Genomic DNA, 15698 nt, shown 5'->3' on the forward strand with positions numbered 1-15698 from the left:
ATTTATAATGAAGTGGGTGATCTCTGATTATATACAGCCCCTGGGGTGGTTTCTTGTTGTATTGGATATTTTCCTAGCCGAGATGTCCCTTTGAAAGTCAAGTCACCGTGGCATCCCTGAAGGGGCACAGGTCGCCATTTTGGATGTTTGCACGGAAGAGAATTCTGTGGTCCACATGGGGTACTGTGAATCCAGGGCAGGGCAGGTACCGGGAGGGGTTGTGGTTTTATACATTGATGGGATATTTGGTAGTTAGCACAATTTTGAAAAGCTTTGAGGTCATTTCTGGAGAGCAGATGTTTCAAAGAGCTTGGGATGGGATGCAGTTGTCTCAGGTTAGGCCGCAGTCACTGGTGAGCCATAGAGACCCTGGTGAAATGGACAGTTGCCATTTTGCCACAGGAGTCTGCCAGAAGGGCCCTGATAACTCAGGTCCCAATTTGTATTTTGGGGCCTGGTGGGTAATTCCATTGCGCTTCATCAATAGCTAGTTACGTTGTCTTTTCAATAGATTGCATTTTGAGCAGACTCAGGGTGCTTTCCTGAGCCCTTTATAATTCTTAGAGGAAAATTGATCTATATTAATTTTATTTGAAAATACATTGCAATCAAGACTTGTTTGGAGGTGTGGAGGGAAGGATGGAGAAGGGAATTTTTACGAAGGAGCAATGCAGAGGAAGGGCCTGCAGGAAGCAATGTGCTGGAAAGCCGGGCTATGTCTAGGCAGTGAGTTCCGGCAAAGGAAAGGTGTCTCTGGCCCCAAATGATGGGTCTCGTGGACAGACACAAAACCTGAGCTATTGATTCGGCACACACTTTTTTGTTTTGCTTTTTAAATTGTGAACTGAGTGAAGGTTTACAGACAAGATCATCAGCTTTACATTCAACAGATCATACACTTTGTTTCATCTCAGTGATTGCAATCCCTTCCCTGCAACAACAGTTATTCTCCCACTTCCTCCCTGTGGCTGCTGGTGGTGATGGTGTGCCATGGAGTTAGTTCTGACTCATACTGACCCTGTATAGGGTTTCTGAGGCTGTAAATCTTTACGGGAGCAGGAAGCCTCATCTTTCTCCCATGGAGTGGCTGGTAGATTCAAACTGCTGACCTTACGGTTAGCAGCTCAGTTAGTAATCCACTATGCTTACCCATGTACAAATATCCTTCCTCAAGCTCCTATGTATTTGTAGGATTTATCAATATATGTATGCCACATTCTTCCTCCCATATGCTTTCAGCCGATGTGTCTGTCCATCTGCACACAGAACACTGTTGTCTCAGGTTGTACGGCACATATTCCTGACTCCTTACTCACAGCATAAACCCATATGCAACTTTGCCTAGACAAGGCAACTTAGAAAAGCAGAGCAAGCATTGTCTTTAGAGTCAGAAAACCCAAGTTCTAGCCCCAGGTCTGCCGGTACTAGTATGACTGATTTGTACAATGATCTGACTAATGCCTACCTGGCTGGTTAGGGGCTGCAGGAAGCAGCATGCTGGAAAGCCGGGCCGAGTGTCTAGGCAGTGAGTTCCGGCACTCAAGAGCAGGTTTTCATCCCTACTCTTGAGTTAGGTGAGTCATTTGATTTCTCTGGCCTCAGTGTTGTCATCTGTAAAATAGTCCTTTGCTGGTTTCAGAGGGCACCTCACATTGTGCAATTCCCTGACAAGCTCGCTGCGGTTCTTCAGGCCTCTTCCTTACGAAATGTGTCCTTACGAAATGTGTCCTCATGCTTGGATGCAAATCTGTCTCCTTTTCCTCAGTTGGAAAAGCTGTTCCCGTGGAAGCCAAGTTATATGCTTACTCCAGGCAGGGCTCTGGGGCAGGAAGGAGTAGAAGTTGTTCCTCTGAATGCCATGCCTTCAAGCTAACCACCTGCTTCAATTCCCATTTGACAGAGGAAGCAATTGAATGTTCCAGGGTCAAGGCCTCTCACCCTGGTGTTTTGGTTGCTTCTGCCTGTCATACATTGACACACCCAGAGAGCTCACGTGAAGGGTAGGTCCAAGAACAAATGCCCGGAGGGGGTGGCCAGTGAGTCTCTCCTCAGTGACTGCCAAAACCAATGCTGTCTTACGCAAGGAACAGCTGGTAGGTTGAGAACCAGTGGGGGTGGGAGGCAAAGAGAGGCATCGAATTATTTAAAGATCAGAATTTGGTCACCAGGTTCATAAGTCCAATCGTCTCCCAATCTCTAAGGTCTTTGACTGTTTCAACATGTCATCTGCACCCTTGCCTCCAGATTGCAAAACTCATCAGACTATGAAGCAAGATGAGTGAGGATCCATTTTTTGTCTAGCCCCAGAAATTCTTTGGAATAATATGCCAAAATAGTTATCTCGTCTGCTGGAATCGGCTTGCAAGCATCAGAATTTCCGAGGCTGTTTATGAGATTTCCATACACACGCTGGGGACTACACAGGTGCCTGGAGAATGTATAGGGTACCAAGTCCATTCGTTTCTACTGAGGGTAATTATTACTGTCTCTCCTCCCGGAAATGAGCCCCGTGTTTTATGTTTTCAGCGAGAACTTGTGAAATATTAAGATATTTTACTGCCTTAATGTTCTGAATTGTTTGCCTCTCCATATTGTGATCTAAAACTCATTAACAGTCCAACAATTTAATCAGAATGAATCAAATCGTGAAATGGACACACGGGCAGTTCACACAGCCATAAAGCATGGCTGAAACTTTTCTGAACAGCTTAATAAAACTTAAAAGGCAGCAGGAAGTAAATGCCTATCCCTGACAGTATCAGGGCAGACAGAACCAGGAACCGTGCTTGGTGATTGTTCTCCCTCACTCAGCGCATTTGCCAAGGCAGGGTTCTAATTCATGAGATGGGCGGATGAGTATAGGCCAGCGTTTTATGTATATATACATGGATGCGTATATTTCTTTTTCTTAATAGCAATAATGATCTGGGAAGCAAAGTATAAGAAGATACCATCAGCCTGACTTCAATTCCACGAGTCCCCTCATTGTAGACCCTGGGGGATGCTGGGAGGCTCCAGTCACAATTTTGGGGGAATACTTCAATTTCTAAAGAGTGACCTTTTCATCATAGTTTAAAAATACCATTTGTCCCAGACTTCTCTCTACAGAGACAGCTAAGTCTGCTTTGGGTGGCAGTTGAGTGTTACTTTTGTTCCTTAGTTATGATTGTACCCACATCAAACTCTCCAATTTCTCTGGCAGACTCTGCCATGTGTATTTTAACTGCAGGCTACCAGTAGGGTAACCAACTCATCCCAGGTTGTCTGTGCTTTACTGGTTTTAGCACTGAGAGTATTTCCAGGCAAATCGAAGTGGGAGTTTGGGACTGTAAGGTCACTATTATCATCCCACACTCCCAGTGCCCAAATTGGTCTCCCTCCCACTGCCAGAATTTCACCTGCAACTTGTTTTGCCTGTTCAATTACATGAGCCCCAACTCCATCACTCCCTAGCTGTGCAATGAAATCATCAGAATTTTTATTACTATTTGTTCAGACTATGTTTTCCATCTTCTTCTGAGCACGAGTCAAGTATGTATCTGGGCTGCTTGCATGTGTCTGGGTAACTGAGTTGCCCCCATTTCTATGTGGTCAGTTAGAAGGAAGAATAGATTTCACTCTCTTCATAGTATACACCCAAGCCCCTCCACTACACTGTGCTCCTTTACTCTTTCTGTACTCAGTATCAGGAAGGTGTGATTCCTCTCCTACCCCCAGAGAGAGTGCCTTCCACTGTCTAGTTACTTGGGTGTCTTGTTCACTATTGTTAGGACAGACATGTTGTTAGGTGCCGTCAAGTTGGGCCACATTCATACACTGTGTTGTTTCCTTCTGTTGAAGGAAACACTGCCCGGTCCTGCCCGGTCCTGCGCCATCCTCATGATTGTCACCATGCTTGAACCCATGGTTTCAGCCACTGTGCCAGTCCATCTCGATGAGGGTCTGCCTCTTTCTCACTGACCCTCTACTTTGTCAAGGACAATGTGCTTCTCTAGGAACTGGTCCCTCCTGACAACATGTCCAGAGTACGTGAGATGAAGTCTTGTCCTCCTCACTTCCAAGTACCATTCTGGCTGTACTGCTTCCAAGGCAAATGTGTTCATTTTTGTGGCGTCCACACGACATTCAGTACTCTTTGACAGCAGCATCATTCAGATACATCAATTCTTCTATGGTCTTCCTTATTCACTGTTCAGCTTTCACATGCATATGAGGTGATTGAAAATACCATGGCTTGGGTCAGGTGCACTGTAAAGTGACCCTCTTTGCTTTTTACCACTTTAAATGGTCTTTTGCAGCAGATTGGCCCCAAACATGTACATTGTCTAACTTCTTGACTGCTACTTCTTTGGGTATGATTGTTGATCCGAGTATGATGAAATAATTGAAAACTTTAGTCTTTCCTTTGTTTGTCATGATGTGGCTTATTGATCCAGTTGTGAGGGTTTTTACTTTCCCTATGTCCAGGTGTAACCCAAAGCGAAGGCTGTAGTCTTCAAACAGACAGACCCAGGACTGCCCAATACCTGTTTCTACTTTTCAACCTGTTCCATTGGATGAGCCCCAACTCCATCACTCCTTAGTGTGCCACCATGGCCAAATGCTTATATTCAGTTCCACCTTATGGCTGTTTTCCCACATGGGCAACAGAGATGGGGGAACAGATGTTGGAGGCTTCTGTATGAGCTAACTGCGGTGGGATGTGACCCCGCACCTGACCGAGACTGTGGTCCAGTCTGATTGGGATCTGTGAGCCATGCCCACCCAATGTCAGGGGTGCTAACTACAGATTCATTATTGTACTGACTACATCACATTCAGAAGCACATGGTACCCCACTTTTATTGATGTGGAGATGGTTCTGTGTGCTCAGGTGTTGTCAGCCAGGTTGCTCCCTTATGAAATTGTTGTTGTTAAGTTGACCATTAAATCAGTTCCAACTCATAGCAACCCTGTATAAGGTTTCCCAGGAGCAGCTGGTGGATTTGAACTGCTGACCTTGCAGTTAACAGTCCAGTTCTTATCCTAGAACACCACACGAGGGCCCTGTACATTATGTATGGGTCGTGGTGGGGTGTGTGCCACTGAGTCGGTTTTGACTCATGGCGACCCTGTATAGGGTTTCTGAGGCTGTAAATCTTTTAAGGAGCAGAAAGACTCACCTTTCTCCTGTGGGACGACTGGTAAGTTTGAACTGCTGGCCTTGTGGTTTTCAGCCCAATTTATCACACTATCAGGGCTCATGATATAATCTGAGAAGCTGATTTGAAGAAGAATGTGGCATCAGGATTGAAGGAAGACTCATTAACAGCCTGCAATATACAACCTTGCTTGCTGAAAGAGCAGAAGAGAACTTAAATACTTACTGAAGAAGATCAAAGAGCACAGCCTTCAGGATGGGTTGTACCTCAATGTAAAGAAAACAAAAATCCTCACCACTGGATCAATAAATAACATCATGGTAAATGGAGAAAAGATTGAAGTTGTTCAAGATTTCATTTTGCTAGAATCCACCATCAACACTTACGGAAGCAGCAGTTAGGAAATCAAACGACGTATTGCATTAGGCAAATCTGCTGCACAAGACCTTTTTAAAGTGTTGAAGAGCAAAGATGTCAGTTTGAGGACTAAAGTGCACAATAACCTCATATGCATGTGAAAGTTGGACAGTGAATAAAGAAGACTGTAGAAGAATTGATACATTTGAAGTATGGTGTTGGAGGAGAATATTAAAAGTACCATGGAGTCTTAGAAGAGCATGTAATTGGTGTTGGAAGAAATACAGCCAGAATTCTTCTTAGAAGTCAAAATGGCGAGACTTTGTGTCTCATATTTCGGACATATTAGGAGGGACTAGTCCCTGGAGAAGGACATTATGCTTGGTGAAGTGGAGGGTCAGTGAAAAAGAGGAAGACCCCCAATGAGATGGATTGGGATAGTGGCTGCATCAATGGGTTCAGGCATGACAACAAATGTGAGGCTGGCCCAGGACTGGGCAATGCTTTCTTCTGCTGTGCATAGGGTCGCTATGAATAGGAACCAACTCAGTGGCACCTAACAACAACAACAGGAATACATATAGGCTTTAAAGCCAATTGAAATATTTTTCCCCATTGGGTTGTATGTCTGTATCACTACCTTGGTATATTGTTAGGTTCATTTGTCCTAGTGTGCTTTTGATCTTAAAGATTTTTCTCATTATTATTATTATTTTAAACTATGAAACTAATGACACTGTAGGATAAACACTGGACTGCTAACCACAGGATTGGTGGTTCAAAACCACCAGCTATTCCTAGGAAACCCTATACCGGTTTGCTATGAGTCAGAACTGACTCAACAGCACTTAACAACAACAAAGTTAAAAACCAAAACACAAATGTGTAATAGGATACATCTGTAGAAGTCTTACTTCTTTCCTTTCCCTCTCTCTACTTGGTTTCTTTTTCCTCCTTTAAGATGTAGCTGTTTTCATAAAAATTTGATTTATCCTATCATTATTTCTTTTTGAAAATCTAGTCAAACACACACACACACACACACACACACAATTTTTTCTTTCTTAGACAAAAGACACATGCTTTTTTCGTGTGCCTGGTACTACCCTGTGTTAGTATTCTAAATGCTGGGCATTTGGGTGATTTTTCAGGTTAGCTGTCACAACCAATGCTGACGACATAGCTTTGTGCTTTTGTCAGAGCATTTTGGGGATAAAGTCTGAGAAATGAGATTGTAGGGTCAAAGGGTATATGTGTGAGATACGCCAAGTTCTCCCCCATAGGAGTGATGCCATTTTGTACACTCACCAGCCATGCAAGAGCCTACCTGTTTCTTTCCACATCAGAGTATATTTAATACAGCTACTACTCCTGGTATTTTCAGTAGCCCCATATACATGTGAAACTTGGACGGTGAATAAGGAAGACCAAAGAAGAATTGATGCATTTGAATTACGGTGTTGGAGGAGAATGTTGAAAGTACCATGGACTACCAGGAGAACAAACCAATCTGTGTTGGAAGAAGTACAGTCGGAATGCTCCTGAGAAGCCAGAGCATGTTATCAGGAGGGACCAGTCCATGGAGAAGGACACCATGCTTGGTAAAGTGGAGGATTAGTGAAAAAGAGGAAGATCCCAAGGAGATGGATTGACATAGTGACATCAGCAGTGGGCTCAAGCATAGCGATTGTGAGGTTGGCGCAGTACCGGGCAGTGTTTCATTCTGTTGTGCCTAGGTTCGCTATAAGTCAGTACCTGCTCATTGGCACCTGACAACAACAACAACAACAACAACAACAACAATCACTTCTCAGAACAGTTACAACAGTAATGATTTGTTCTGGGATTTCTGTACCGAGAGTTTAGTCTAAATTTGGACCCCTTATCTATGTACACTTGGGGTTTTAAACCCTTGGAGGCTGGGGAGTTTCCCCCTCACTCAGAGCCCCATCAGATAACATTCCTTCTTTACTGTATCCTGAGGTCACATTTTGATGGAGGGGAGGCAGTAGGCTTTTTGGGTTCTATGATCATGTCTTGCGTCAGTTCGGGATTTGTTTTGGTGTCCAGTCTTCGGTTCTCAGCCATGAACTTCACAAGTCTACATCTGGGTTTGATACCAACATGGACATCCAGCTATTATCTCCTGTGCTGACATTCTGCTTTTGACTTCCTTCTTCAATTCTGGCAGCTGGAAACTTCCTTTTCTTTCTTTAAAAAAAGCTTCTCTGTGCATGAACATTTTTTGGGTTACATTCTATCCAGCATTTCTATGTATGTGGAGTGGGAGGTTTCAGAATTGCAGGTTTCTGTGTTGCGGCCAGAAACTCAATGTAGATTTATAAACATGACTGTAATAAAGGGATAAGGACAAAATGGGGTCGGGAGGGATTCTTTGCTACACTGAAGGATTGTTTTAGAAAGCACTTTGTTTTGTGTGTTAAATCTACAATTTTATATTTAATCAAGATTAGCTTTGTCAGTACTGTGCAGGATGGGGTCTGTCATTCAAAGGGGCTGTCTCATATGACCGCAAGGAGTCTGGGCCACGGGCTCACACATTTCCATATCATTGGCCAGAGCAGAGAAAAGTCAATCACTAAATGATCCTCTTGGCCTCATTCCAAAGTCCAAACACCAAACACCACGAAGTACACTGTACAAGGTAGACCTCCGGGAGGAATAGATCCTGAAGAGAAAAAACCCTCTGGATTATCCCTAATGGGATAATTAGGAAAATCTTTTAGTCAATACTGTTTAATTTCCTTTCAAATTCCTAGTTGTCCTATTAACAATGTAATCAGCACCTTCTGATAATTTCTAAAAGGACCCAGAATTGACCTCTCCCCTTTCAAAGGTGTGGATCTTTGGTTTTCTCTTTGAAACCCCCCACCCCCCAGATATTTTTGAATGCTGGGCTCTGTTGACAGTGCTTTTGTGCCAGCAATGCCTTAAGACTGAAATTAACCCAGATGGTGGCAACTGGAATACAATGCTGAGCTTGTGATGGTACAAGATTAGCTCAGCCCAACTTTGTACTCTACGGAGTTGTGGCAACTCAGGTGATTGATTTTCTATGTGGAGAAAAGATTCCACTTAGACCTTGTGCCGCTTTGCTCTTCTCAGAACCTGCCAGTATGGGCTCTGCTTGGTGTGCAATTTTGAAGGAGAATTTTTGGAAGCCATCTGTAGCCTGGATTTCTCCTACCTGACCTGCTTCCCTCTAGTTTCTCCCTCTTTTAAAACTTCCTAGAGGAACAGGCCCAAGTGAACTTGGTTTAGTTTTCTAAAGAGACCTGAGGACTTCACGCCTCTCTTTAAAGTCCTTTGGTGTTCCTCTGAGGAATCAAGTCCAGATCTCCTCGCCTGGCACTTCAGGACATCTGAACAAGGGTAATGGTCTATTCGAGCCTTGGTGTGGCTCTGTAGGATATGCGTTGGACTGCTAACTGCAAGGTTGGCTGTTCAAACCCATCAGCTGCTCTTGGTCACTATGAGTTGGATTTGGCTCGATGGCACAAAACAACAACAACAGTAACAATCTTTTCTTTCACATCCCTAGCTGGCAGCTCACATGCCCTCACTTTTTCATGCCCCTTAGCCTTTACTCTTCTCTGGGCTTGTCGCCCTCCCCATCAAAGACCATGCAGTTAACCCTTGACATGTGGAACTACGAGGGGACTGAGGACAGCTGTACCAGGACGTTACCGTATGATGGTTGCTTCACTTTAACTCCTCTCTTGTAAAGCCTTACTTCGCTTTTCCAGCTTGACTTGACCCACTGCTAGGATTGGGCTTTCTTCCTGTCCCAAGCCAAACCCACTGCCACCAAGTTAATTCCGACATGTGGTGATGAAATAGTACAGAGTAGAACGGCTCCTTAGTGTTTCTAAGACCATGTATGATCTTTACGGGAGCAGACTGCCTCATCTTTCACCCATGGTTCACCTGGTAGGTTTGAGATCCATGCTTAACCCACTGCACCACCAGGGCCCCTTGTCTTCCTGTCACTGCTTAGCAAGCTCCTTCTTGACTGCCAGAGCATCTTCTTTATAGCTCTTACCTTTGCCTATTGACAGATGCACACATCTGAGGAGGGATCTTGCCTGGTACAAGGAGATTGATTTGTAGGAAGAATGAATGAATGAAAGAAAACTTTCAGATAGGGGGTTTTCAGTTGGCACCATTTGCCCTGGGATCCCACTGGGTTGTGAGAGGACAGGGGGCAGACTTCACCCTGATGCCCACCAGTTTGTTGCCCCCACTCTTGATTGCTTTGTCAGGAAAGCTACTTTCTTAGATGAGAAGCTCCCAGAGGGCGGAGATGGGAACATTCCACACTCGGCAGGAGCACTGCACCTGTCTGGGGAAATTAGAGTGAGTCACTGAATGGTCAGTGTGCCTGACCAGAGGAAGTCCATTCCTACCATCAAATAAGCGTCTGAAGGAAGCCTGGAAGCATGGTGAGTTACACATTGAGCTGCTAGCCCACAAGGTTAGCAGTTCAAGAGAAAAATGAAGCTCTCTGCTTCCATAAATAACTTACAGCCTTGGAAACTCGACACAGGCTGGCTATGGCACACAACCACCACCACAGAACTCCTGGTGTGGCGCTTTAGGAGCAGCTCTGGATTGTGAACCACAAGATCAGAAGTTCAAACCCACCAGCTGCTTCTTGGAAACCCAATACAAGGTCAATATGAGTCAGAACTGACTTGACGGCACTTTACCACCACTACCACCAACATCACAAGCGCCACTGGAAAAGATACCTAAGATGGGCAGCCCATGGCTACTCAGTGTCAGAAAGGAGTTGAGTGCAAGAGACTGTAGGCCAGGTAACCGAGGAGTAGTGTTAGGAGGCCTGAGCTTTAGTTCTGACTTTGCTCCGCTATGATCCTGGGTCATTGATGTCAAACTATCTAGTCACTCATCCATCTATTTATCTTCTCAGCCATCCAGCTACATAATCATCCTGCCACCTTTTCATCAATTTATTTGTATCTGTCTGTCCGTCCATTCATCTGTCCATTGATCCATTCATCTGCCCATTTGTATGTCCACTTATCCATTCTATCCAGATCCGACTATCTACCTATCCACCCATTACCAAGCACCCATGGTGCTCCAGGGCATAGTAACACAGATACGAGAAAGATACCTTTTCCGTTCAACTCAGTGTGTGATGGGAAGTTTGTTACTATACAACCAGTGAGCAGGTAGTACGATGACTTCAGAGGCGCACTCTCCTCTCTGTGCTGGGGGAGCACAGGGGCGGAAGCATTGATCCATTCTTTGAATCAGAAAAGGCAGTGTCGGAGGTCAGATCTGAGCAGTGAGGAGAGGTTCATTTCCCTGGACCTCAAGTTCTTCCTCCCCTATGCCAGGTAGGTCTGGGGCTAAATGACAGCCATCCACAGATTTCTGTGACTTCATGAACCTTTGGCAGGTGTAGATTTTGAACTGGACACCACCAAGAGGTATGGAGGGTGACTAGGGAGACAGAGTCACTTAAACATTCATTGGAACCAGGGACACTCCACTTTCAAGGACCCACCAAACCCTGTCCAAGAACTGGTTATTGCTCATGGGCGCTTTGTTATTAAGTGTCATTGAGTTGGTTCGGAGTCATAGCAACCCTGTATAGGGTTTCTGAGGATTGGCTGGTGAGCTCTGTGTTGTTTCCTGGGACCAGACTTGTTCAGGGCTAGGGACCCTTGTCTACAGTGGGATGGGAACCCCATGAATTTTAATCGTCTCCACTCAGAGTGATTAAAACCTTAATGAAATTTAATTATCTTGATGTTAAGCGTTTTGTGTAAAGTTATTGCATCTGACCACTCATTGTTCATTGCAAGCTCAGGGCAGCTAACCCTACCTCTACCTTAATGAAAAGGAAAGTTGAATATATTTAAATGAAATTTTCCCCAAAGTAATTGCCTTCAACGAAACACCAAACAGTCACCAGGATTGAATTTATAAATTGGACCGGCTGCAGATGAGAGCGACCCTATTTGGAATGGTTCTCATTAATCCGGGGTCTCCGATAGGAGCCACGTGAAAAGTTCAGCCTGTAAGTGACAGGAGTTTATGGTTTGCAATTGCATTAAACAGGCTCTTAAATGCAGGTTAAAGGCGTCCGGGAAATATAGAATATACCTTACAACGTGGCCTAAATTTTTTGTTGTTGCCATTTTGGACTTTGCATTACTTACCTACAGAATTAGTCAAGCTTTCAGTTAATCAACTGCCAGTGTAAATTGCGGTCGAATGAAATGCTTATAAATACCAGCAAGAGTGCTTTGCTCTGGCCTGTTGTGTGTTTTTTTCCCCCCTCCCCTTCCCCTGGGCCTTCCGAAGGCCTTCAGCTGATGGAGAGGTTTTAATTTCACATTTTGGCCCCCACCGCAGGTGATAAACAAAGGTTTCCACGCTGCTGTGGCTGGGGTCAGTTATCCAGCCCCCGTCAACCTCACTGCCTGTAATTACACACAAAAGGTGCTGAGCTCCACAGCTAATTTGCGGCCTCTGTTTAGCAGAATTTAATAGCAGGTATTACTGCTGCCGGGGTAATTAAGGACCTTTGTCAATAAGACGGAATGGATGGCCACACTTGGTTGTAATCAGTGGACTCTTGAGAGCCAGAGGAGTGAGAAGAGGGAGAGAAGCAATCCATTTTGTGAATAACGCGGCTGGCCCTCCTGGTCCTCCTCCCGCTGGCTTGGGCAGCGGAATAATAATTCCCCAGGCAATGAAAGTAGAGGAATAAAAGTACTTAGCCTCCAGCCGGTGATTTTGTTTTGGACTTTTTATTTACTCTACTAGCTTTCTTATTTGCTCCAGGCTGCATTTGATGAAGTATTGTTTAAACAGCACCGAGCCAAATGGATGGAGGGAGGTGGGGAGAGGAGGAAGAATTTTAACCAGGTGGTGAGGGAGGCGCACCCCTTGAAGGTGGACAGCCGCCCAGTTTATCAATTATTTCTCCAGGATTAAAAAAAAAAAAACAGAAAAGAAAAAAAATGACAAAACCAAGTGGCTTCCTGAAGAGGTGGAGGAGTCATTTAGCGCTGTCTCTGAACACAGTCGCTCAGCTCTAAATGGGTCGCCTGTAACAAGCGAGAAGTGAACTTGGGGGAGCGTTGTCACTCACTGTCCCCTCCCTAATGTACCGATGAATGGCTTGTGGAGGGGTAGGCGGGGAGGGGAGGGGCAGGGGCTAGCGGCCACAATTCAAAGAGACCTTCAAGGTGTGTGCCCCCTTGCCTTAATTGGAGAGGAAGCCGCCTTCCCTCCCCATTCCCTGCCTTTTTACTGGTTTTAACAAGCATGATGCTTTTAATAGCGCTTTGAGTACCATCTCTTTAGATGCCTCTCCCTTTTTAAAGCAGCTTTAACTATACTCTTTCTGTTGCTAATGTCTGAAAAACTCCTACCTTTAATCATTCCTGGATGAGGTGGCAAACAAGCGGGCCTTTCCTTTTGCAATTACGAACTAGGGAGTTGATGCCAGGAAGAAAGGGGGTGTTGTGTGGCGGGAAGGGGGCAGGGGAGTCGAACGTGCATGTGTGTGTATGTGTGTGTGTGTGTGTGAATGTGCATGAGTGTGTTCCATACTTGTGCACGTGTGTGCATAAGTGTGCACGCATGAGTGTGTGTTTCTATGTGAGTGTGTTCCTGTGTGCATGTGCGTCGATGTGTGCGTGTGCATACATGTGTTTGATTTTGCATGTGTGTCCTATGTGCGCATGACTGTTCACGTGCAAACACATACATGTTTATGAATATGCATGTGCGTACACATGTGTGAGTGTGCATGCATTCACATGTGAGTGTACACATGCTTATGTGAGTGTGCACGTTTGTGCATGTGTGCGCTTGTGCATGTTTATGAATCTGTATGTGAGTGCGCACATGTTCATAAGTGAGTGTGCACATATACTTACGTGAGTGTGCACGTTTGCATGTGTGTGCATGTGTGTGCCGGACTGTGTATGAGTATGCAGGTGTATGTGTATGAGTATGCATATATTCTTGCACGTGTGTGAGTGGGCATGCATGAGCATGGGTTCATATGTGATCTGTGTGTCTGTATTGATGTGATTGTGTTCATGGGCATATGTGCAGGTGTGTTCTGTGTGTGCATGTGCTTGTGTATATGCACATGTGAACATGTATTCATATGTGAGGGTACATGTGTACATGAGTGTATGCATGTGTGCCCATATATGTTTGCACGAGCGTGCATGCACATGCTGATATGTATGTGCATGAGTGTGCACACATGTTAATGTATGTGCATGAGCACACACCTGTGTTCATGTGCATGAGTGTATGCATGTTCATGCATGGGTATGCATGTGCATATGTGTTTATTTGTACAGGAACATACATGCATGTGTTCATGGTCATGTGCAGGCACAATACTCTTGCACAAGACACATATACAAGTGTTCATGAGTGTGCTCACAAGTGTTCACATGTGTATGGAGGTGTGCATGCTTGCACATTTGTGTTCATGTGTGTATGTGTACATGATATATGTGTGGATTCTGATGCCAGGCTTGGTGCTTGAAATATAAAATGGGGCTTCTTGGTTAGGCAGGACTGAAGGTCACTTTCAGTGTCCAACCCACATGGGATATGTGAGCATTCATTTGATTACTTATTAGCCATGCATGTAGATCTGGTTCAATAAAGTAAAAAAGTTAGAACTAACTGTGGTCATCCATTTGGCCCTTGACAACAAGACCTCCTATGCCAACACACAGGTTTTTCTTCTGTGACTTTTAGGAGTCAATTCCAAGCTGATGGAGTCCTTCTGGAAGATGAGCTTTAAGGGTTTTTACCTGACTTGTCTGGGCCAGGGAGGGGTGCTGGGTGGGCTGGCCCCCATCAAAGGTGTAGAAGGGCTTTTGGGTCACTCAAAGGGTCAGCGGGGGTGATGTTGGGAGGTGGAGGCTTGAGGAGGAGTGCATGTCTGAATAGAGGAGACTTGCACATTGAAGGCAGCAGCCCAGGAGGGCCAGTGAGAGCCATAGAAGTCACTGGTCCCGTCCTGGTTTCTTTATCCATCCCTCTTTATCCATCCTGTCCCAGCTTCTGAACATGGCTCCTCCCTCTGGAGCTGTTTGTTAAACTGTAGCCTAGCAGCGGCTCCAGGGCTCCAGAGGTGAAATCCTGTCAGGAGAGGCTCTGGGGTAGGAGGAGGGGAGGGGTTTCTTTAGAGCTGTTAAGCATCTCTTCTCCAAAGATACAGTCAGAAAAGCATCTCTTTGATTCCCTTCTCCCTGATCACATTGGGGTTCAAGTTCCCACTTGGGGTGATCATCTAAGCCACTTTCTCACCTGTAAAATGTAGGCAGTAAAAGCTCCTACCTTCTTGGGGGGCTTGTGAGGTGATGTCAGCTGAGCCCTCAGTAGGTCTTGACATGCTTGCTTCTAAGAAGCATTCTGGTTGAGTCTCATCTACGATGAAATGAGAGACTGTAGAGTCTAAGCACCAACAGGACTCTCAGGGGTGACGGCACCAGGCTGTGATCACAGTCATTTGGACTGCAGATTCTGTCACCCACACTTTCAGGAGTAAAGGACAAGGCTACACCTGGCACCCTGTGTTGTATTGAAGTGTGGCTGTGTGTCATCAGCAGACCTCGTGCCTCAGGTCCCCTGCCATCTCACCACTCTCCCTGCTGGGCACATGGGTTCTCAAGGAGTATTCCTGGTTTGTGTTGAATTCTTTCTGGGGGTTAAAGAACCTTTGGGGAATTTGGATTCAGAATGGTCTGGTAGAAAGGAAGCTCCAAGTACAAGTAGAAATCGCCTTTGGCAAAAATGTTCAAAGACTCCCCAGGCAGGAAGCATGGTTTTCAGTACCTAATGAAGAACTGGTAGTGTGGTGGTTACGAATCAGGCTGCAAACCGCAAAGTCAGCAGGTCAAAACTACCAGCCACTCCGCGGGAGAAAGAGGAGGCTTTCTGCTCCCATAAAGATTTACAGCCTCAGAAACCCTGTACAGGGTCGCTATGAATCGGAACTGCCTCGACGACACATAACAACAACAATGGAGAACTGCAAAGTTGGTTCGAGAGACACAGTGCTGCTGTTGATTGCCTTTGAGTTGGTGACTTTCTGTAGACCAGAATGGCACCCGGCCCGGTCCACCCAATCTAGGATTGTGCCATGCTCACAATTTTGAC

Source organism: Chrysochloris asiatica, unplaced genomic scaffold (assembly GCF_000296735.1).
Source record: "Chrysochloris asiatica unplaced genomic scaffold, ChrAsi1.0 scaffold00105, whole genome shotgun sequence".
NCBI classification, from domain to species: Eukaryota; Metazoa; Chordata; class Mammalia; order Afrosoricida; family Chrysochloridae; genus Chrysochloris; species Chrysochloris asiatica.